This window comes from Oncorhynchus nerka, linkage group LG15 (assembly GCF_034236695.1).
Source record: "Oncorhynchus nerka isolate Pitt River linkage group LG15, Oner_Uvic_2.0, whole genome shotgun sequence".
In the NCBI taxonomy this organism is placed as follows: Eukaryota; Metazoa; Chordata; class Actinopteri; order Salmoniformes; family Salmonidae; genus Oncorhynchus; species Oncorhynchus nerka.
In genome coordinates this window covers 9,474,569-9,499,929 of record NC_088410.1, presented here as the reverse complement: position 1 = coordinate 9,499,929, position 25,361 = coordinate 9,474,569, and the positions used below count along the sequence as shown (strand labels likewise).

Sequence of the window (25,361 nt, the reverse complement as noted above, 5' to 3'; positions counted from 1 at the left end):
GGTAGGGGCCTGTGGGTAGGGGCCTGTGGGTAGGGGCCTGTGGGTAGGAGGCTGTGGGTAGGGGGCTGTGGGTAGGAGGCTGAGGGTAGATGACTGTGGGTAGGGGCCTGTGGGTAGGGGCCTGTGGGTAGGGGACTGTGGGTAGGGGGCTGTGGGTAGGGGCTGTGGGTAGGAGGCTGTGGGTAGGGGGCTGTGATGGAAATAAAATAACAATAAATCTGTCTTCTGTCTCAAGACAATAAATAACCATCAAAACCATTTAAAATAGGCATTTATTTTTAGGGATAAAAAATAAATAAAGTTGGATGTGTCTGACTAGGACTTTATCGCCCCCTAGTGGTGAAGGAGACGTGTCAATGAAAGTTTGCATCACGTGGAATTAAAATCGCCCCGGGAACAAGGAAAGCAGGTCCGGGACCAGGCTAATTAATTGCCCACATGGGACAACAAAGCTGGAATCTTTTAATATTTCAAGAAAGACGTTACTGTAAAACAACCAACACTGTTCTTTCCCCCTCAGACATCATTACAACCAACACTGTTCTTTCCCCCTCAGACAGACATCATTACAACCAACACTGTTCTTTCCCCTCAGACATCATTACAACCAACACTGTTCTTTCCCCCAGACATCATTACAACCAACACTGTTCTTTCCCCTCAGACATCAGTACAGCCAACACTGTTCTTTCCCCTCAGACATCATTACAACCAACACTGTTCTTTCCCCCAGACATCATTACAACCAACACTGTTCTTTCCCCTCAGACATCAGTACAGCCAACACTGTTCTTTCCCCTCAGACATCAGTACAGCCAACACTGTTCTTTCCCCTCAGACATCAGTACAGCCAACACTGTTCTTCCCCCTCAGACATCATTACAACCAACACTGTTCTTCCCCCTCAGACATCATTACAGCCAACACTGTTCACCCCCCCCAGACATCATTACAGCCAACACTGTTCTTCCCCCTCAGACATCATTACAGCCAACACTGTTCACCCCCCCCCTCAGACATCATTACAACCAACACTGTTCTTTCCCCCAGACATCATTACAACCAACACTGTTCACCCCCTCAGACATCATTACAACCAACACTGTTCTTCCCCCAGACAGACATCATTACAACCAACACTGTTCTTTCCCCCTCAGACAGACATAATTACAACCAACACTGTTCTTTCCCCTCAGACAGACATCATTACAAACAACACTGTTCTTTCCCCTCAGACATCATTACAACCAACACTGTTCTTTCCCCTCAGACATCAGTACAGCCAACACTGTTCTTTCCCCTCAGACATCAGTACAGCCAACACTGTTCTTTCCCCTCAGACATCATTACAACCAACACTGTTCTTTCCCCCAGACATCAGTACAGCCAACACTGTTCTTTCCCCTCAGACATCAGTACAGCCAACACTGTTCTTTCCCCTCAGACATCAGTACAGCCAACACTGTTCTTCCCCCTCAGACATCATTACAACCAACACTGTTCTTTCCCCCTCAGACAGACATCATTACAACCAACACTGTTCTTTCCCCTCAGACATCATTACAACCAACACTGTTCTTTCCCCCAGACATCATTACAACCAACACTGTTCTTTCCCCTCAGACATCAGTACAGCCAACACTGTTCTTTCCCCTCAGACATCATTACAACCAACACTGTTCTTTCCCCCAGACATCATTACAACCAACACTGTTCTTTCCCCCAGACATCAGTACAGCCAACACTGTTCTTTCCCCTCAGACATCATTACAGCCAACACTGTTCTTCCCCCTCAGACATCATTACAACCAACACTGTTCTTCCCCCCTCAGACATCATTACAGCCAACACTGTTCACCCCCCCAGACATCATTACAGCCAACACTGTTCTTCCCCCTCAGACATCATTACAGCCAACACTGTTCACCCCCCCCCTCAGACATCATTACAACCAACACTGTTCTTTCCCCCCCAGACATCATTACAACCAACACTGTTCACCCCCCCCTCAGACATCATTACAGCCAACACTGTTCTTCCCCCCTCAGACATCATTACAACCAACACTGTTCTTTCCCCCTCAGACAGACATCATTACAACCAACACTGTTCTTTCCCCTCAGACAGACATCATTACAACCAACACTGTTCTTTCCCCTCAGACATCATTACAACCAACACTGTTCTTTCCCCTCAGACATCAGTACAGCCAACACTGTTCTTTCCCCTCAGACATCAGTACAGCCAACACTGTTCTTTCCCCTCAGACATCATTACAACCAACACTGTTCTTTCCCCCAGACATCATTACAACCAACACTGTTCTTTCCCCTCAGACATCAGTACAGCCAACACTGTTCTTTCCCCTCAGACATCAGTACAGCCAACACTGTTCTTTCCCCTCAGACATCAGTACAGCCAACACTGTTCTTCCCCCTCAGACATCATTACAACCAACACTGTTCTTTCCCCCTCAGACAGACATCATTACAACCAACACTGTTCTTTCCCCTCAGACATCATTACAACCAACACTGTTCTTTCCCCCAGACATCATTACAACCAACACTGTTCTTTCCCCCCATCATTACAACCAACACTGTTCTTTCCCCTCAGACATCATTACAACCAACACTGTTCTTTCCCCAGACATCATTACAACCAACACTGTTCTTTCCCCCAGACATCATTACAACCAACACTGTTCTTTCCCCTCAGACATCAGTACAGCCAACACTGTTCTTTCCCCTCAGACATCAGTACAGCCAACACTGTTCTTCCCCCTCAGACATCATTACAACCAACACTGTTCTTCCCCCTCAGACATCATTACAGCCAACACTGTTCACCCCCAGACATCATTACAGCCAACACTGTTCTTCCCCCTCAGACATCATTACAGCCAACACTGTTCACCCCCTCAGACATCATTACAACCAACACTGTTCTTTCCCCCAGACATCATTACAACCAACACTGTTCACCCCCCTCAGACATCATTACAGCCAACACTGTTCTTCCCCCTCAGACATCATTACAACCAACACTGTTCTTTCCCCTCAGACAGACATCATTACAACCAACACTGTTCTTTCCCCTCAGACAGACATCATTACAACCAACACTGTTCTTTCCCCTCAGACATCATTACAACCAACACTGTTCTTTCCCCTCAGACATCAGTACAGCCAACACTGTTCTTTCCCCTCAGACATCATTACAACCAACACTGTTCTTTCCCCCAGACATCATTACAACCAACACTGTTCTTTCCCCTCAGACATCAGTAGAGCCAACACTGTTCTTTCCCCTCAGACATCAGTACAGCCAACACTGTTCTTTCCCCTTAGACATCATTACAACCAACACTGTTCTTTCCCCTCAGACATCAGTACAGCCAACACTGTTCTTTCCCCTCAGACATCATTACAACCAACACTGTTCTTTCCCCCAGACATCATTACAACCAACACTGTTCTTTCCCCTCAGACATCAGTACAGCCAACACTGTTCTTTCCCCTCAGACATCAGTACAGCCAACACTGTTCTTTCCCCTCAGACATCAGTACAGCCAACACTGTTCTTCCCCCTCAGACATCATTACAACCAACACTGTTCTTTCCCCCTCAGACAGACATCATTACAACCAACACTGTTCTTTCCCCTCAGACATCATTACAACCAACACTGTTCTTTCCCCCAGACATCATTACAACCAACACTGTTCTTTCCCCCAGACATCATTACAACCAACACTGTTCTTTCCCCTCAGACATCATTACAACCAACACTGTTCTTTCCCCCAGACATCATTACAACCAACACTGTTCTTTCCCCCCAGACATCAGTACAGCCAACACTGTTCTTTCCCCTCAGACATCAGTACAGCCAACACTGTTCTTTCCCCCCAGACATTTACAACCAACACTGTTCTTCCCCCTCAGACATCATTACAGCCAACACTGTTCACCCCCCTCAGACATCATTACAACCAACACTGTTCTTTCCCCCAGACATCATTACAACCAACACTGTTCACCCCCTCAGACATCATTACAGCCAACACTGTTCTTCCCCCCTCAGACATCATTACAACCAACACTGTTCTTTCCCCCTCAGACAGACATCATTACAACCAACACTGTTCTTTCCCCTCAGACAGACATCATTACAACCAACACTGTTCTTTCCCCTCAGACATCATTACAACCAACACTGTTCTTTCCCCTCAGACATCAGTACAGCCAACACTGTTCTTTCCCCTCAGACATCAGTACAGCCAACACTGTTCTTTCCCCTCAGACATCATTACAACCAACACTGTTCTTTCCCCAGACATCATTACAACCAACACTGTTCTTTCCCCTCAGACATCAGTACAGCCAACACTGTTCTTTCCCCTCAGACATCAGTACAGCCAACACTGTTCTTTCCCCTCAGACATCAGTACAGCCAACACTGTTCTTCCCCCTCAGACATCATTACAACCAACACTGTTCTTTCCCCCTCAGACAGACATCATTACAACCAACACTGTTCTTTCCCCCAGACATCAGACAACCAACACTGTTCTTTCCCCAGACATCATTACAACCAACACTGTTCTTTCCCCAGACATCATTACAACCAACACTGTTCTTTCCCCTCAGACATCATTACAACCAACACTGTTCTTTCCCCCAGACATCATTACAACCAACACTGTTCTTTCCCCCCAGACATCAGTACAGCCAACACTGTTCTTTCCCCTCAGACATCATTACAGCCAACACTGTTCTTTCCCCTCAGACATCATTACAGCCAACACTGTTCTTCCCCCTCAGACATCATTACAACCAACACTGTTCTTCCCCCTCAGACATCATTACAGCCAACACTGTTCACCCCCCAGACATCATTACAGCCAACACTGTTCTTCCCCCTCAGACATCATTACAGCCAACACTGTTCACCCCCCTCAGACATCATTACAACCAACACTGTTCTTTCCCCCAGACATCATTACAACCAACACTGTTCTTTCCCCCAGACATCATTACAGCCAACACTGTTCTTCCCCCTCAGACATCATTACAACCAACACTGTTCTTTCCCCCTCAGACAGACATCATTACAACCAACACTGTTCTTTCCCCTCAGACAGACATCATTACAACCAACACTGTTCTTTCCCCTCAGACATCATTACAACCAACACTGTTCTTTCCCCTCAGACATCAGTACAGCCAACACTGTTCTTTCCCCTCAGACATCATTACAACCAACACTGTTCTTTCCCCCAGACATCATTACAACCAACACTGTTCTTTCCCCTCAGACATCATTACAAGCCAACACTGTTCTTTCCCCTCAGACATCAGTACAGCCAACACTGTTCTTTCCCCTCAGACATCATTACAACCAACACTGTTCTTTCCCCTCAGACATCAGTACAGCAACACTGTTCTTTCCCCTCAGACATCATTACAACCAACACTGTTCTTTCCCCCAGACATCATTACAACCAACACTGTTCTTTCCCCTCAGACATCATTACAACCAACACTGTTCTTTCCCCTCAGACATCATTACAGCCAACACTGTTCTTTCCCCCTCAGACATCAGTACAGCCAACACTGTTCTTCCCCCTCAGACATCATTACAACCAACACTGTTCTTTCCCCCTCAGACATCATTACAACCAACACTGTTCTTTCCCCTCAGACATCATTACAGCCAACACTGTTCTTTCCCCCAGACATCATTACAACCAACACTGTTCTTTCCCCCAGACATCATTACAACCAACACTGTTCTTTCCCCTCAGACATCATTACAACCAACACTGTTCTTTCCCCCAGACATCATTACAACCAACACTGTTCTTTCCCCCAGACATCAGTACAGCCAACACTGTTCTTCCCCCTCAGACATCAGTACAGCCAACACTGTTCTTTCCCCTCAGACATCAGTACAGCAAACACTGTTCTTCCCCCTCAGACATCATTACAGCCAACACTGTTCACCCCCCTCAGACATCATTACAGCCACACTGTTCTTCCCCCTCAGACATCATTACAACCAACACTGTTCTTCCCCCTCAGACATCATTACAACCAACACTGTTCTTTCCCCCAGACATCATACAACCAACACTGTTCTTTCCCCTCAGACATCATTACAGCCAACACTGTTCTTCCCCCTCAGACATCATTACAACCAACACTGTTCTTTCCCCCAGACATCATTACAGCCAACACTGTTCACCCCCTCAGACATCATTACAACCAACACTGTTCTTTCCCCCAGACATCATTACAACCAACACTGTTCTTCCCCCAGACATCATTACAGCCAACACTGTTCTTTCCCCCCAGACATCATTACAACCAACACTGTTCACCCCCCAGACAGACATCATTACAACCAAAACTGTTCTTCCCCCAGACATCATTACAACCAACACTGTTCTTTCTCCCCATCAGACAACCAACACTGTTCTTTCCCCCTCAGACATTACAACCAACACTGTTCTTTCCCCCTCAGACATCATTACAGCCAACACTGTTCTTTCCCCCCAGACATCATTACAGCCAACACTGTTCTTTCCCCCCTCAGACATCATTACAGCCAACACTGTTCTTTCCCCCACAGACAGACATCATTACAACCAACACTGTTCTTTCCCCCCTCAGACATCACTACAACCAACACTGTTCTTTCCCCCAGACATCGCTACAACCAACACTGTTCTTTCCCCCTCAGACATCATTACAGCCAACACTGTTCTTTCCCCCCTCAGACATCAATACAGCCAACACTGTTATTTTCCTCCTCAGACATCATTACAGCCAACACTGTTCTTTCCCCCTCAGACAGACATCATTACAACCAACACTGTTCTTTCCCCCCTCAGACATCATTACAGCCAACACTGTTCTTCCCCCAGACATCATTACAGCCAACACTGTTCTTCCCCCAGACATCATTACAGCCAACACTGTTCTCCCCCCCAGACATCATTACAACCAACACTGTTCTTCCCCCAGACATCATTACAGCCAACACTGTTCTTTCCCCCTCAGACATCACTACAACCAACACTGTTCTTTCCCCCTCAGACATCACTACAACCAACACTGTTCTTTCCCCAGACATCATTACAGCCAACACTGTTATTTCCCCCAGACATCATTACAACCAACACTGTTCTTTCCCCCTCAGACAGACATCATTACAACCAACACTGTTCTTTCCCCCCTCAGACATCACTACAACCAACACTGTTCTTTCCCCCCTCAGACATCACTACAACCAACACTGTTCTTTCCCCCTCAGACATCACTACAACCAACACTGTTCTTTCCCCCTCAGACATCAACCAACACTGTTCTTTCCCCCAGACATCATTACAGCCAACACTGTTCTTCCCCCCTCAGACATCATTACAACCAACACTGTTCTTTCCCCCAGACATCATTACAACCAACACTGTTCTTTCCCCCTCAGACATCATTACAGCCAACACTGTTCTTCCCCCCTCAGACATCATTACAGCCAACACTGTTCTTTCCCCCAGACATCAACCAACAGACATCATTACAGCCAACACTGTTCTTTCCCCCTCAGACATCATTACAGCCCCCCTCAGACATCATTACAGCCAACAACCCCCTCAGACATCATTACAGCCAACACTGTTCAAACCCCCTCAGACATCATTACAGCCAACACTGTTCACCCCCTCAGACATCATTACAGCCAACACTGTTCTTCCCCCTCAGACATCATTACAGCCAACACTGTTCTCCCCCCAGACATCATTACAACCAACACTGTTCTTTCCCCCAGACATCATTACAACCAACACTGTTCTTTCCCCCAGACATCATTACAGCCAACACTGTTCTTCCCCCAGACATCATTACAGCCAACACTGTTCTTCCCCCTCAGACATCATTACAACCAACACTGTTCTTTCCCCCAGACATCATTACAACCAACACTGTTCTTCCCCCCCAGACATCATTACAGCCAACACTGTTCTTTCCCCCAGACATCATTACAACCAACACTGTTCTTTCCCCCAGACAGACATCATTACAACCAACACTGTTCTTTCCCCCCAGACATCATTACAACCAACACTGTTCTTTCTCCCCTCAGACATCATTACAACCAACACTGTTCTTTCCCCCTCAGACATCATTACAGCCAACACTGTTCTTTCCCCCTCAGACATCATTACAACCAACACTGTTCTTTCCCCCTCAGACATCATTACAACCAACACTGTTCTTTCCCCCTCAGACATCATTACAACCAACACTGTTCTTTCCCCTCAGACATCATTACAACCAACACTGTTCTTTCCCCCTCAGACATCATTACAACCAACACTGTTCTTTCCCCTCAGACATCCCCAACACTGTTCTTCCCCTCAGACATCATTACAACCAACACTGTTCTTCCCCCTCAGACATCATTACAGCCAACACTGTTCACCCCCCAGACATCATTAAAGCCAACACTGTTCTTCCCCTCAGACATCATTACAGCCAACACTGTTCTTTCCCCCCTCAGACATCATTACAACCAACACTGTTCTTTCCCCTCAGACATCATTACAACCAACACTGTTCTTTCCCCTCAGACAGACATCATTACAACCAACACTGTTCTTTCCCCTCAGACATCATTACAACCAACACTGTTCTTTCCCCTCAGACATCAGTACAGCCAACACTGTTCTTTCCCCTCAGACATCAGTACAGCCAACACTGTTCTTTCCCCTCAGACATCATTACAACCAACACTGTTCTTTCCCCCAGACATCATTACAACCAACACTGTTCTTTCCCCTCAGACATCAGTACAGCCAACACTGTTCTTTCCCCTCAGACATCAGTACAGCCAACACTGTTCTTTCCCCTCAGACATCAGTACAGCCAACACTGTTCTTTCCCCTCAGACATCAGTACAGCAAACACTGTTCTTCCCCCTCAGACATCATTACAGCCAACACTGTTCTTCCCCCCTCAGACATCATTACAACCAACACTGTTCTTCCCCTCTCAGACATCATTACAACCAACACTGTTCTTTCCCCCAGACATCATACAACCAACACTGTTCTCCCCCAGACATCATTACAGCCAACACTGTTCTTCCCCCTCAGACATCATTACAACCAACACTGTTCTTTCCCCCCCTAGACATCATTACAGCCAACACTGTTCTTTTCCCCCTCAGACATCATTACAACCAACACTGTTCTTTCCCCCAGACATCATTACAACCAACACTGTTCTTCCCCCAGACATCATTACAGCCAACACTGTTCTTTCCCCCAGACATCATTACAACCAGTTCACCCCCCCAGACAGACATCATTACAACCAAAACTGTTCTTCCCCCAGACATCATTACAACCAACACTGTTCTTTCTCCCCCAGACATCATTACAACCAACACTGTTCTTTCCCCCTCAGACATCATTACAACAACACTGTTCTTTCCCCCTCAGACATCATTACAGCCAACACTGTTCTTTCCCCCTCAGACATCATTACAGCCAACACTGTTCTTTCCCCCTCAGACATCATTACAGCCAACACTGTTCTTTCCCCCAGACAGACATCATTACAACCAACACTGTTCTTTCCCCCTCAGACATCATTACAACCAACACTGTTCTTTCCCCCAGACATCATTACAACCAACACTGTTCTTTCCCCCTCAGACATCATTACAGCCAACACTGTTCTTTCCCCCTCAGACATCATTACAGCCAACACTGTTCTTTCCCCTCAGACATCATTACAGCCAACACTGTTCTTTCCCCTCAGACATCATTACAACCAACACTGTTCTTTCCCCCTCAGACATCATTACAGCCAACACTGTTCTTTCCCTTCCCCCAGACATCATTACAGCCAACACTGTTCTTTCCCCCAGACATCATTACAACCAACACTGTTCTTTCCCCTCAGACATCATTACAGCCAACACTGTTCTTTCCCCCTCAGACATCACTACAACCAACACTGTTCTTTCCCCCTCAGACATCACTACAACCAACACTGTTCTTTCCCCCAGACATCATTACAGCCAACACTGTTCTTTCCCCCTCAGACATCATTACAACCAACACTGTTCTTTCCCCCTCAGACATCATTACAACCAACACTGTTCTTTCCCCCTCAGACATCATTACAACCAACACTGTTCTTTCCCCCTCAGACATCACTACAACCAACACTGTTCTTTCCCCCTCAGACATCACTACAACCAACACTGTTCTTTCCCCCTCAGACATCACTACAACCAACACTGTTCTTTCCCCCTCAGACATCATTACAACCAACACTGTTCTTTCCCCCAGACATCATTACAGCCAACACTGTTCTTTCCCCCTCAGACATCATTACAGCCAACACTGTTCTTTCCCCCAGACATCATTACAACCAACACTGTTCACCCCCTCAGACATCATTACAGCCAACACTGTTCACCCCCTCAGACATCATTACAACCAACACTGTTCTTTCCCCCCAGACATTACCAACACTGTTCTCCCCCTCAGACATCATTACAACCAACACTGTTCTTTCCCCCCCCAGACATCATTACAGCCAACACTGTTCTTTCAGACATCATTACAGCCAACACTGTTCCCCCCTCAGACATCATTACAGCCAACACTGTTCTTCCCCCTCAGACATCATTACAACCAACACTGTTCTCCCCCCAGACATTTACAACCAACACTGTTCTCCCCCCAGACATCATTACAACCAACACTGTTCTTTCCCCCAGACATCATTACAGCCAACACTGTTCTTTCCCCCAGACATCATTACAACCAACACTGTTCTTTCCCCCCAGACATCATTACAACCAACACTGTTCTTCCCCCAACACTGTTCTTCTTCCCCCAGACATCATTACAGCCAACACTGTTCTTCATTACCCCCTGTTCACCCCCCCCAGACAGACATCATTACAACCAACACTGTTCTTCCCCCAGACATCATTACAACCAACACTGTTCTTTCCCCCTCAGACATCATTACAACCAACACTGTTCTTTCCCCCTCAGACATCATTACAACCAACACTGTTCTTTCCCCCTCAGACATCATTACAACCAACACTGTTCTTTCCCCCTCAGACATCATTACAACCAACACTGTTCTTTCCCCCTCAGACATCATTACAGCCAACACTGTTCTTTCCCCCCTCAGACATCATTACAACCAACACTGTTCTTTCCCCCTCAGACATCATTACAACCAACACTGTTCTTTCCCCCCAGACATTACAACCAACACTGTTCTTCCCCCAGACATCATTACAGTGTTCTTTTCAGACATCATTACAACCAACACTGTTCTCCCCCCCAGACAGACATCATTACAACCAACACTGTTCTTCCCCCAGACATCATTACAACCAACACTGTTCTTTCCCCCTCAGACATCATTACAACCAACACTGTTCTTTCCCCCTCAGACATCATTACAACCAACACTGTTCTTTCCCCCTCAGACATCATTACAGCCAACACTGTTCTTTCCCCCCAGACATCATTACAGCCAACACTGTTCTTTCCCCCTCAGACATCATTACAGCCAACACTGTTCTTTCCCCACAGACAGACATCATTACAACCAACACTGTTCTTTCCCCCTCAGACATCATTACAACCAACACTGTTCTTTCCCCCAGACATCATACAACCAACACTGTTCTTTCCCCCTCAGACATCATTACAGCCAACACTGTTCTTTCCCCCTCAGACATCCCCAACACTCAGACATCATTACAGCCAACACTGTTCTTTCCCCCTCAGACAGACATCATTACAACCAACACTGTTCTTTCCCCCTCAGACATCATTACAGCCAACACTGTTCTTCCCCCAGACATCATTACAGCCAACACTGTTCTTCCCCCAGACATCATTACAGCCACCAACACTGTTCTTCCCCCAGACATCATTACAGCCAACACTGTTCTTTCCCCCTCAGACATCATTACAACCAACACTGTTCTTTCCCCCAGACATCATTACAACCAACACTGTTCTTTCCCCCTCAGACATCATTACAACCAACACTGTTCTTTCCCCCTCAGACATCATTACAACCAACACTGTTCTTTCCCCCAGACATCATTACAATAACACTGTTCTTTCCCCCTCAGACATCACAACCAACACTGTTCTTTCCCCCTCAGACATCATTACAACCAACACTGTTCTTTCCCCCTCAGACATCATTACAACCAACACTGTTCTTTCCCCTCAGACATCATTACAACCAACACTGTTCTTTCCCCCAGACATCATTACAGCCAACACTGTTCTTTCCCCCTCAGACATCATTACAACCAACACTGTTCTTTCCCCCAGACATCATTACAACCAACACTGTTCTTCCCCCTCAGACATCATTACAGCCAACACTGTTCACCCCCTCAGACATCATTACAACCAACACTGTTCTTTCCCCCAGACCCCAACACTGTTCAGACATCATTACAGCCAACACTGTTCTTTCCCCCTCAGACATCATTACAGCCAACACTGTTCACCCCCTCAGACATCATTACAGCCAACACTGTTCTTTCCCCCCTCAGACATCATTACAGCCAACACTGTTCACCCCCTCAGACATCATTACAACCAACACTGTTCTTTCCCCTGTTCTCCCCAGACATCATTACAGAACACTGTTCTTTCCCCCAGACATCATTACAACCAACACTGTTCTTTCCCCCAGACATCATTACAACCAACACTGTTCTTTCCCCCAGACATCATTACAGCCAACACTGTTCTTCCCCCCAGACATCATTACAACCAACACTGTTCTTCCCCCAGACATCATTACAGAACACTGTTCTTTCCCCCAGACATCATTACAACCAACACTGTTCACCCCCTCCAGACATCATTACAGCCAACACTGTTCTTCCCCCAGACATCATTACAACCAACACTGTTCTTTCTCCTCAGACATCATTACATTCTTTCCCCTCAGACATCATTACAGCCAACACTGTTCTTTCCCCCTCAGACATCATTACAACCAACACTGTTCTTTCCCCCTCAGACATCATTACAACCACATCAGACATTACAGCCAACACTGTTCTTTCCCCCTCAGACATCATTACAACCAACACTGTTCTTTCCCCCTCAGACATCATTACAACCAACACTGTTCTTTCCCCCAGACATCATTACAACCAACACTGTTCTTTCCCCCAGACATCATTACAGCCAGACAGACATCATTACAACCAACACTGTTCTTTCCCCCAGACATCATTACAACCAACACTGTTCTTTCTCCCCTCAGACATCATTACAACCAACACTGTTCTTTCCCCCTCAGACATCATTACAACCAACACTGTTCTTTCCCCCTCAGACATCATTACAGCCAACACTGTTCTTTCCCCTCAGACATCATTACAGCCAACACTGTTCTTTCCCCCTCAGACATCATTACAGCCAACACTGTTCTTTCCCCACGACAGACATCATTACAACCAACACTGTTCTTTCCCCCTCAGACATCACTACAACCAACACTTATCGCTACAACCAACACTGTTCTTTCCCCTCAGACACAGCCAACACTGTTCTTTCCCCCTCAGACATCATTACAGCCAACACTGTTCTTTTCCCCCTCAGACATCATTACAGCCAACACTGTTCTTTCCCCCTCAGACATCATTACAGCCAACACTGTTCTTTCCCCCTCAGACATTATTACAGCCAACACTGTTCTTCCCCCCCAGACATCATTACAGCCAACACTGTTCTTCCCCCTCCCCCAGACATCATTACAGCCAACACTGTTCTTTCCCACCCCAGACATCATTACATCACTTAGACATCATTACAGCCAACACTGTTCTTTCCCCCTCAGACATCATTACAGCCAACACTGTTCTTTCCCCCTCAGACATCACTACAACCAACACTGTTCTTTCCCCCAGACATCATTACAGCCAACACTGTTCTTTCCCCTCAGACATCATTACAACCAACACTGTTCTTTCTCCCCTCAGACATCATTACAACCAACACTGTTCTTTCCCCTCAGACATCATTACAGCCAACACTGTTCTTTCCCCCTCAGACATCACTACAGCCAACACTGTTCTTTTTCCCCTCAGACATCACTACAGCCAACACTGTTCTTTCCCCCTCAGACATCATTACAACCAACACTGTTCTTTCCCCCAGACATCAGACATCATTACAGCCAACACTGTTCTTTCCCCCCAGACATCATTACAACCAACACTGTTCTTTCCCCCAGACATTACAACAACACTGTTCTTCAGACATCATTACCCCACTGTTCACCCCCTCAGACATCATTACAACCAACACTGTTCTTTCCCCCCAGACATTACAACCAACACTGTTCTCCCCTCAGACATCATTACAGCCAACACTGTTCTTTCCCCCTCAGACATCATTACAGCCAACACTGTTTCAAACCCCCTCAGACATCATTACAGCCAACACTGTTCACCCCCCCTCAGACATCATTACAGCCAACACTGTTCTTTCCCCTCAGACATCATTACAACCAACACTGTTCTCCCCCAGACATTACAACCAACACTGTTCTCCCCCAGACATCACAACCAACACTGTTCTTTCCCCCAGACATCATTACAACCAACACTGTTCTTTCCCCCAGACATCATTACAGCCAACACTGTTCTTCCCCCAGACATCATTACAACCAACACTGTTCTTCCCCCCAGACATCATTACAACCAACACTGTTCTTCCCCCCCAGACATCATTACAGCCAACACTGTTCTTTCCCCCTCAGACATCATTACAGCCAACACTGTTCTTTCCCCTCAGACATCATTACAGCCAACACTGTTCTTTCCCCCAGACATCATTACAACCAACACTGTTCTTTCCCCTCAGACATCATTACAGCCAACACTGTTCTTTCCCCTCAGACATCATTACAACCAACACTGTTCTTTCCCCTCAGACATCATTACAGCCAACACTGTTCTTTTCCCCCTCAGACATCATTACAGCCAACACTGTTCTTTCCCCCTCAGACATCATTACAGCCAACACTGTTCTTTCCCCCTCAGACATCATTACAGCCAACACTGTTCTTTCCCCCCAGACATCATTACAGCCAACACTGTTCAGACATCATTACATCTTTCCCCCCAGACATTACAACCAACACTGTTCTCCCCCCCCAGACATCATTACAGCCAACACTGTTCTTTCCCCCTCAGACATCATTACAGCCAACACTGTTCTTTCCCCAGACATCATTACAGCCAAAACTGACAGACATCATTACAACCAACACTGTTCTTTCCCCCTCAGACATCATTACAACCAACACTGTTCTTTCCCCCTCAGACATCATTACAACCAACACTGTTCTTTCCCCCAGACATCATTACAACCAACACTGTTCTTTCCCCCAGACAGACATCATTACAACCAACACTGTTCTTCCCCCCAGACATCATTACAGCCAACACTGTTTTTCCCCTCAGACATCATTACAACCAACACTGTTCTTTCCCCCTCAGACATCATTACAACCAACACTGTTCTTTCCCCCTCAGACATCATTACAACCAACACTGTTCTTTCCCCCTCAGACATCATTACAACCAACACTGTTCTTTCCCCCAGACATCATTACAGCCAACACTGTTCTTTCCCCCTCAGACATCATTACAGCCAACACTGTTCTTTCCCCCAGACATCATTACAACCAACACTGTTCTTTCCCCCTCAGACATCATTACAACCAACACTGTTCTTTCCCCCTCAGACATCATTACAGCCAACACTGTTCTTCCCCCAGACATCATTACAGCCAACACTGTTCTTTCCCCCAGACATCATTACAGCCAACACTGTTCTTCCCCCCAGACATCATTACAACCAACACTGTTCTTCCCCCCAGACATCATTACAGCCAACACTGTTCTTTCCCCCCAGACATCATTACAACCAACACTGTTCTTTCCCCCAGACATCATTACAGCCAACACTGTTCTTTCCCCCTCAGACATCATTACAACCAACACTGTTCTTTCCCCCTCAGACATCATTACAACCAACACTGTTCTTTCCCCCTCAGACATCACTACAACCAACACTGTTCTTTCCCCTCAGACATCACTACAACCAACACTGTTCTTTCCCCCTCAGACATCACTACAACCAACACTGTTCTTTCCCTCAGACATCATTACATCATTACCAACACTGTTCTTTCCCCCTCAGACATCATTACAACCAACACTGTTCTTTCCCCCAGACATCAACCAACACTGTTCACCCCCTCCAGACATCATTACAGCCAACACTGTTCACCCCCTCAGACATCATTACAACCAACACTGTTCTTTCCCCCCCCAGACATTACAACCAACACTGTTCTCCCCCTCAGACATCATTACAGCCAACACTGTTCTTTCCCCCCTCAGACATCATTACAACCAACACTGTTCTTTCCCCCTCAGACATCATTACAGCCAACACTGTTCTTTCCCCCCTCAGACATCATTACAGCCAACACTGTTCTTCCCCCTCAGACATCATTACAACCAACACTGTTCTCCCCCAGACATCATACAACCAACACTGTTCTCCCCCAGACATCATTACAACAGACATCATTACAGCCAACACTGTTCTTTCCCCCAGACATCATTACAACCAACACTGTTCTCCCCCCCAGACATCATTACAACCAACACTGTTCTTTCCCCCCAGACATCATTACAACCAACACTGTTCTCCCCCAGACATCATTACAACCAACACTGTTCTTTCCCCCAGACATCATTACAGCCAACACTGTTCTCATTCCCCAACACTGTTCTTTCCCAGACAGACATCATTACAACCAACACTGTTCTTCCCCCAGACATCATTACAACCAACACTGTTCTTTCCCCCTCAGACATCATTACAACCAACACTGTTCTTTCCCCCTCAGACATCATGTTCTTTCCCCCTCAGACATCATTACAACAACACTGTTCTTTCCCCTCAGACATCATTACAACCAACACTGTTCTTTCCCCCTCAGACATCATTACAGAACACTGTTCTTTCCCCCAGACATCATTACAGCCAACACTGTTCTTTCCCCCTCAGACATCATTACAACCAACACTGTTCTTTCCCCCAGACAGAACACTGTTCTTTCCCCCTCAGACATCATTACAGCCAACACTGTTCTTTCCCCCTCAGACATCATTACAGCCAACACTGTTCTTTCCCCCTCAGACATCATTACAACCAACACTGTTCTTTCCCCCTCAGACATCATTACAACCAACACTGTTCTTCCCCCAGACATCATTACAGCCCCTGTTCTTCCCCCAGACATCATTACAGCCAACACTGTTCTTTCCCCCTCAGACATCATTACAACCAACACTGTTCTTCCCCCTCAGACATCATTACAACCAACACTGTTCTTCCCCCAGACATCATTACAGCCAACAGACATCATTACAGCCAACACTGTTCTTTCCCCCTCAGACATCATTACAACCAACACTGTTCTTTCCCCTCAGACATCATTACAACCAACACTGTTCTTTCCCCCTCAGACATCATTACAACCAACACTGTTCTTTCCCCCTCAGACATCATTACAACCAACACTGTTCTTTCCCCCCAGACATCATTACAACCAACACTGTTCTTTCCCCCAGACATCATTACAACCAACACTGTTCTTTCCCCCTCAGACATCATTACAGCCAACACTGTTCTTTCCCCCTCAGACATCATTACAGCCAACACTGTTCTTTCCCCCCAGACATCATTACAGCCAACACTGTTCTTTCCCCCAGACATCATTACAACCAACACTGTTCTTTCCCCCTCAGACATCATTACAACCAACACTGTTCTTTCCCCCAGACATCATTACAGCCAACACTGTTCAGACATCATTACAACCAACACTGTTCTTTCCCCCTCAGACATCATTACAACCAACACTGTTCTTTCCCCCTCAGACATCATTACAACCAACACTGTTCTTTCCCCCTCAGACATCACTACAACCAACACTGTTCTTTCCCCCAGACATCATTACAACCAACACTGTTCTTTCCCCCCTCAGACATCATTACAACCAACACTGTTCTTTCCCCCAGACATCATTACAACCAACACTGTTCTTCCCCCCCCAGACATCATTACAGCCAACACTGTTCTTCCCCCTCAGACATCATTACAACCAACACTGTTCTTTCCCCCAGACATCATTACAGCCAACACTGTTCTTTCCCCCCTCAGACATCATTACAGCCAACACTGTTCACCCCCTCAGACATCATTACAGCCAACACTGTTCTTTCCCCCAGACATCATTACAACCAACACAACCAACACTGTTCTTTCCCCCCATCATTACAGACATCAGACATCATTACAGCCAACACTGTTCTTTCCCCCAGACATCATTACAACCAACACTGTTCTTCCCCCCATCATTACAGACACTGTTCTTCCCCCAGACATCATTACAGCCAACACTGTTCTTTCCCCCTCAGACATCACTACAACCCACTGTTCTTTCCCCAGACATCATTACAACCAACACTGTTCTTCCCCCAGACATCATTACAACCAACACTGTTCTTTCCCCCAGACATCATTACAGCCACACTGTTCTTTTCCCCCAGACATCATTACAACCAACACTGTTCTTTCCCCCCCAGACATCATTACAACCAACACTGTTCTTTCCCCCTCAGACATCATTACAGCCAACACTGTTCTTTCCCCCTCAGACATCATTACAACCAACACTGTTCTTTCCCCCTCAGACATCATTACAACCAACACTGTTCTTTCCCCCTCAGACATCATTACAGCCAACACTGTTCTTTCCCCCCAGACATCATTACAGCCAACACTGTTCTTTCCCCAGACATCATTACAACCAACACTGTTCTTTCCCCTCAGACATCATTACAGCCAACACTGTTCTTTCCCCCTCAGACATCATTACAGCCAACACTGTTCTTCAGACATCATTACAGCAAACACTGTTCTTCCCCCTCAGACATCATTACAGCCAACACTGTTCTTTCCCCCTCAGACATCATTACAGCCAACACTGTTCTTTCCCCCTCAGACATCATTACAACCAACACTGTTCTTTCCCCCCAGACATTACAACCAACACTGTTCTCCCCCCCTCAGACATCATTACAGCCAACACTGTTCTTTCCCCCTCAGACATCATTACACCAACACTCCCCCTCAGACATCATTACAGCCAACACTGTTCTTTCCCCCTCAGACATCATTACAACCAACACTGTTCTTTCCCCCCAGACATCATTACAACCAACACTGTTCTTCCCCCAGACATCATTACAACCAACACTGTTCTTTCCCCCAGACATCATTACAACCAACACTGTTCTTTCCCCAGACAGACATCATTACAACCAACACTGTTCTTCCCCCAGACATCATTACAACCAACACTGTTCTTTCCCCCTCAGACATCATTACAACCAACACTGTTCTTTCCCCCTCAGACATCATTACAGCCAACACTGTTCTTTCCCCCTCAGACATCATTACAGCCAACACTGTTCTTTCCCCCAGACATCATTACAGCCAACACTGTTCTTTCCCCCTCAGACATCATTACAGCCAACACTGTTCTTTCCCCCACAGACAGACATCATTACAACCAACACTGTTCTTTCCCCCTCAGACATCATTACAACCAACACTGTTCTTTCCCCCTCAGACATCATTACAGCCAACACTGTTCTTCCCCCAGACATCATTACAGCCAACACTGTTCTTCCCCCCAGACATCATTACAGCCAACACTGTTCTTTCCCCCAGACATCATTACAACCAACACTGTTCTTTCCCCCAGACATCATTACAGCCAACACTGTTCTTTCCCCCTCAGACATCATTACAACCAACACTGTTCTTTCCCCCAGACATCATTACAGCCAACACTGTTCTTTCCCCCTCAGACATCATTACAGCCAACACTGTTCTTTCCCCCTCAGACAGACATCATTACAACCAACACTGTTCTTTCCCCCTCAGACATCATTACAGCCAACACTGTTCTTTCCCCCTCAGACATCATTACAACCAACACTGTTCTTTCCCCCTCAGACATCACTACAACCAACACTGTTCTTTCCCCCTCAGACATCATTACAGCCAACACTGTTCTTTCCCCCAGACATCATTACAGCCAACACTGTTCTTCCCCCCTCAGACATCATTACAACCAACACTGTTCTTTCCCCCAGACATTACACAACACTGTTCACCCCCTCAGACATCATTACAGCCAACACTGTTCACCCCCTCAGACATCATTACAACCAACACTGTTCTTTCCCCCAGACATTACAACCAACACTGTTCTCCCCCTCAGACATCATTACAGCCAACACTGTTCTTTCCCCCCTCAGACATCATTACAGCCAACACTGTTCTTCCCCCTCAGACATCATTACAGCCAACACTGTTCTTTCCCCCAGACATCATTACAGCCAACACTGTTCTTCCCCCTCAGACATCATTACAACCAACACTGTTCTCCCCCAGACATTACAACCAACACTGTTCTCCCCCAGACATCATTACAACCAACACTGTTCTTTCCCCCAGACATCATTACAGCCAACACTGTTCTTTCCCCCAGACATCATTACAACCAACACTGTTCTCCCCCAGACATCATTACAACCAACACTGTTCTTTCCCCCAGACATCATTACAACCAACACTGTTCTTCCCCCAGACATCATTACAACCAACACTGTTCTTCCCCCAGACATCATTACAGCCAACACTGTTCTTTCCCCCCAGACATCATTACAACCAACACTGTTCACCCCCCAGACAGACATCATTACAACCAACACTGTTCTTCCCCCCAGACATCATTACAACCAACACTGTTCTTTCCCCCTCAGACATCATTACAACCAACACTGTTCTTTCCCCCTCAGACATCATTACAGCCAACACTGTTCTTTCCCCCTCAGACATCATTACAACCAACACTGTTCTTTCCCCCTCAGACATCATTACAGCCAACACTGTTCTTTCCCCCTCAGACATCATTACAGCCAACACTGTTCTTCCCCTCAGACATCATTACAGCCAACACTGTTCTTTCCCCCAGACATCATTACAGCCAACACTGTTCTTTCCCCCAGACAGACATCATTACAGCCAACACTGTTCTTTCCCCCTCAGACATCATTACAACCAACACTGTTCTTCAGACATCATTACAGCCAACACTGTTCTTCCCCCAGACATCATTACAGCCAACACTGTTCTTCCCCCAGACATCATTACAGCCAACACTGTTCTTTCCCCCTCAGACATCATTACAACCAACACTGTTCTTTCCCCCTCAGACATCATTACAACCAACACTGTTCTTTCCCCCAGACATCATTACAGCCAACACTGTTCTTTCCCCAGACATCATTACAGCCAACATCTTTCCCCCTCAGACATCATTACAACCAACACTGTTCTTTCCCCAGACATCATTACAACCAACACTGTTCTTCCCCCAGACATCATTACAGCCAACACTGTTCTTCCCCCCAGACATCATTACAGCCAACACTGTTCTTTCCCCCTCAGACATCATTACAACCAACACTGTTCTTTCCCCCTCAGACATCATTACAACCAACACTGTTCTTTCCCCCTCAGACATCACTACAACCAACACTGTTCTTTCCCCCTCAGACATCATTACAGCCAACACTGTTCTTTCCCCCTCAGACATCATTACAGCCAACACTGTTCTTTCCCCCAGACATCATTACAACCAACACTGTTCTTCCCCCCAGACATCATTACAACCAACACTGTTCTTTCCCCCCAGACATCATTACAACCAACACTGTTCTTTCCCCCTCAGACATCATTACAACCAACACTGTTCTTCCCCCAGACATCATTACAGCCAACACTGTTCTTTCCCCCCAGACATCATTACAACCAACACTGTTCACCCCCCCAGACAGACATCATTACAACCAACACTGTTCTTCCCCCCAGACATCATTACAACCAACACTGTTCTTTCTCCCCTCAGACATCATTACAACCAACACTGTTCTTTCCCCCTCAGACATCATTACAGCCAACACTGTTCTTTCCCCCTCAGACATCATTACAACCAACACTGTTCTTTCCCCCTCAGACATCATTACAGACAACACTGTTCTTTCCCCCCAGACATCATTACAGCCAACACTGTTCTTTCCCCCCAGACATCATTACAACCAACACTGTTCTTTCCCCTCAGACAGACATCATTACAACCAACACTGTTCTTTCCCCCAGACATCATTACAACCAACACTGTTCTTTCCCCCAGACATCATTACAACCAACACTGTTCTTTCCCCCAGACATCATTACAACCAACACTGTTCTTTCCCCCAGACATCAGTACAGCCAACACTGTTCTTTCCCCTCACATCAGTACAGCCAACACTGTTCTTTCCCCCAGACATCATTACAACCAACACTGTTCTTTCCCCTCAGACATCATTACAGCCAACACTGTTCTTTCCCCTCAGACATCAGTACAGCCAACACTGTTCTTTCCCCCAGACATCATTACAGCCAACACTGTTCTTCCCCCTCAGACATCATTACAGCCAACACTGTTCTTTCCCCTTCAGTACAGCCCACTGTTCTTCCCCCTCAGACATCATTACAGCCAACACTGTTCAGACATCATTACAACCAACACTGTTCTTTCCCCCTCAGACATCATTACAACCAACACTGTTCTTTCCCCCTCAGACATCATTACAGCCAACACTGTTCTTTCCCCCAGACATCATTACAGCCAACACTGTTCTTTCCCCCCAGACATCATTACAGCCAACACTGTTCTTTCCCCCACAGACAGACATCATTACAGCCAACACTGTTCTTTCCCCCTCAGACATCATTACAGCCAACACTGTTCTTTCCCCCTCAGACATCATTACAACCAACACTGTTCTTTCCCCCTCAGACATCATTACAACCAACACTGTTCTTTCCCCCTCAGACATCATTACAACCAACACTGTTCTTCCCCCAGACATCATTACAGCCAACACTGTTCTTCCCCCAGACATCATTACAGCCAACACTGTTCTTTCCCCCTCAGACATCATTACAACCAACACTGTTCTTTCCCCCTCAGACATCATTACAACCAACACTGTTCTTCCCCCCAGACATCATTACAGCCAACACTGTTCCCCCCAGACAGACATCATTACAACCAACACTGTTCTTTCCCCCTCAGACATCATTACAACCAACACTGTTCTTTCCCCCAGACATCATTACAACCAACACTGTTCTTTCCCCCTCAGACATCATTACAACCAACACTGTTCTTTCCCCCTCAGACATCATTACAGCCAACACTGTTCTTTCCCCCTCAGACATCATTACAGCCAACACTGTTCTTCCCCCAGACATCATTACAACCAACACTGTTCTTTCCCCCAGACATCATTACAACCAACACTGTTCTTCCCCCAGACATCATTACAGCCAACACTGTTCTTCCCCCAGACATCATTACAACCAACACTGTTCTTCCCCCAGACATCATTACAGCCAACACTGTTCTTTCCCCCCAGACATCATTACAACCAACACTGTTCACCCCCAGACAGACATCATTACAGCCAACACTGTTCTTTCCCCAACCAACACTGTTCTTTCTCCCCTCAGACATCATTACAACCAACACTGTTCTTTCCCCCTCAGACATCATTACAGCCAACACTGTTCTTTCCCCCTCAGACATCATTACAACCAACACTGTTCTTTCCCCCCTCAGACATCATTACAGCCAACACTGTTCTTTCCCCCCTCAGACATCATTACAACCAACACTGTTCTTTCCCCCTCAGACATCATTACAACCAACACTGTTCTTTCCCCCTCAGACATCATTACAACCAACACTGTTCTTTCCCCCTCAGACATCATTACAACCAACACTGTTCTTTCCCCTCAGACATCAGTACAGCCAACACTGTTCTTTCCCCTCAGACATCAGTACAGCCAACACTGTTCTTTCCCCCAGACATCATTACAACCAACACTGTTCTTTCCCCTCAGACATCATTACAGCCAACACTGTTCTTTCCCCTCAGACATCATTACAGCAAACACTGTTCTTCCCCCTCAGACATCATTACAGCCAACACTGTTCTTTCCCCCTCAGACATCATTACAGCCAACACTGTTCTTTCCCCTCAGACATCATTACAGCCAACACTGTTCTTTCCCCCTCAGACATCATTACAGCCAACACTGTTCTTCCCCCTCAGACATCATTACAGCCAACACTGTTCTTTCCCCCCAGACATCATTACAACCAACACTGTTCTTTCCCCCTCAGACATCATTACAGCCAACACTGTTCTTTCCCCCTCAGACATCATTACAACCAACACTGTTCTTTCCCCCTCAGACATCATTACAGCCAACACTGTTCTTTCCCCCTCAGACATCATTACAACCAACACTGTTCTTTCCCCCCAGACATCATTACAACCAACACTGTTCTTCCCCCAGACATCATTACAGCCAACACTGTTCTTTCCCCCCAGACATCATTACAGCCAACACTGTTCTTCCCCCAGACATCATTACAACCAACACTGTTCTTCCCCCCAGACATCATTACAACCAACACTGTTCTTTCCCCCTCAGACATCATTACAGCCAACACTGTTCTTTCCCCCTCAGACATCATTACAGCCAACACTGTTCTTTCCCCCTCAGACATCATTACAGCCAACACTGTTCTTTCCCCCACAGACAGACATCATTACAACCAACACTGTTCTTTCCCCCTCAGACATCATTACAACCAACACTGTTCTTTCCCCCTCAGACATCATTACAGCCAACACTGTTCTTCCCCCAGACATCATTACAGCCAACACTGTTCTTCCCCCAGACATCATTACAGCCAACACTGTTCTCCCCCCCAGACATCATTACAACCAACACTGTTCTTCCCCCTCAGACATCATTACAGCCAACACTGTTCTTTCCCCCTCAGACATCATTACAACCAACACTGTTCTTTCCCCCTCAGACATCATTACAGCCAACACTGTTCTTTCCCCCACAGACATCACATGTTTTTCCCCCAGACATCATTACAACCAACACTGTTCTTTCCCCCTCAGACAGACATCATTACAACCAACACTGTTCTTTCCCCCTCAGACATCACTACAACCAACACTGTTCTTTCCCCCTCAGACAT

At 46.3% G+C, this 25,361-nt stretch overlaps 1 protein-coding gene across 2 annotated transcripts in view; it reads right to left on the bottom strand.

The window, feature by feature from the left end:
• Positions 1 to 25,361, bottom strand: part of LOC115117432 (zinc finger protein 721-like) — a 54,846-nt gene that overhangs the window by 11,659 nt on the left and 17,826 nt on the right. The window lies entirely within an intron of this gene.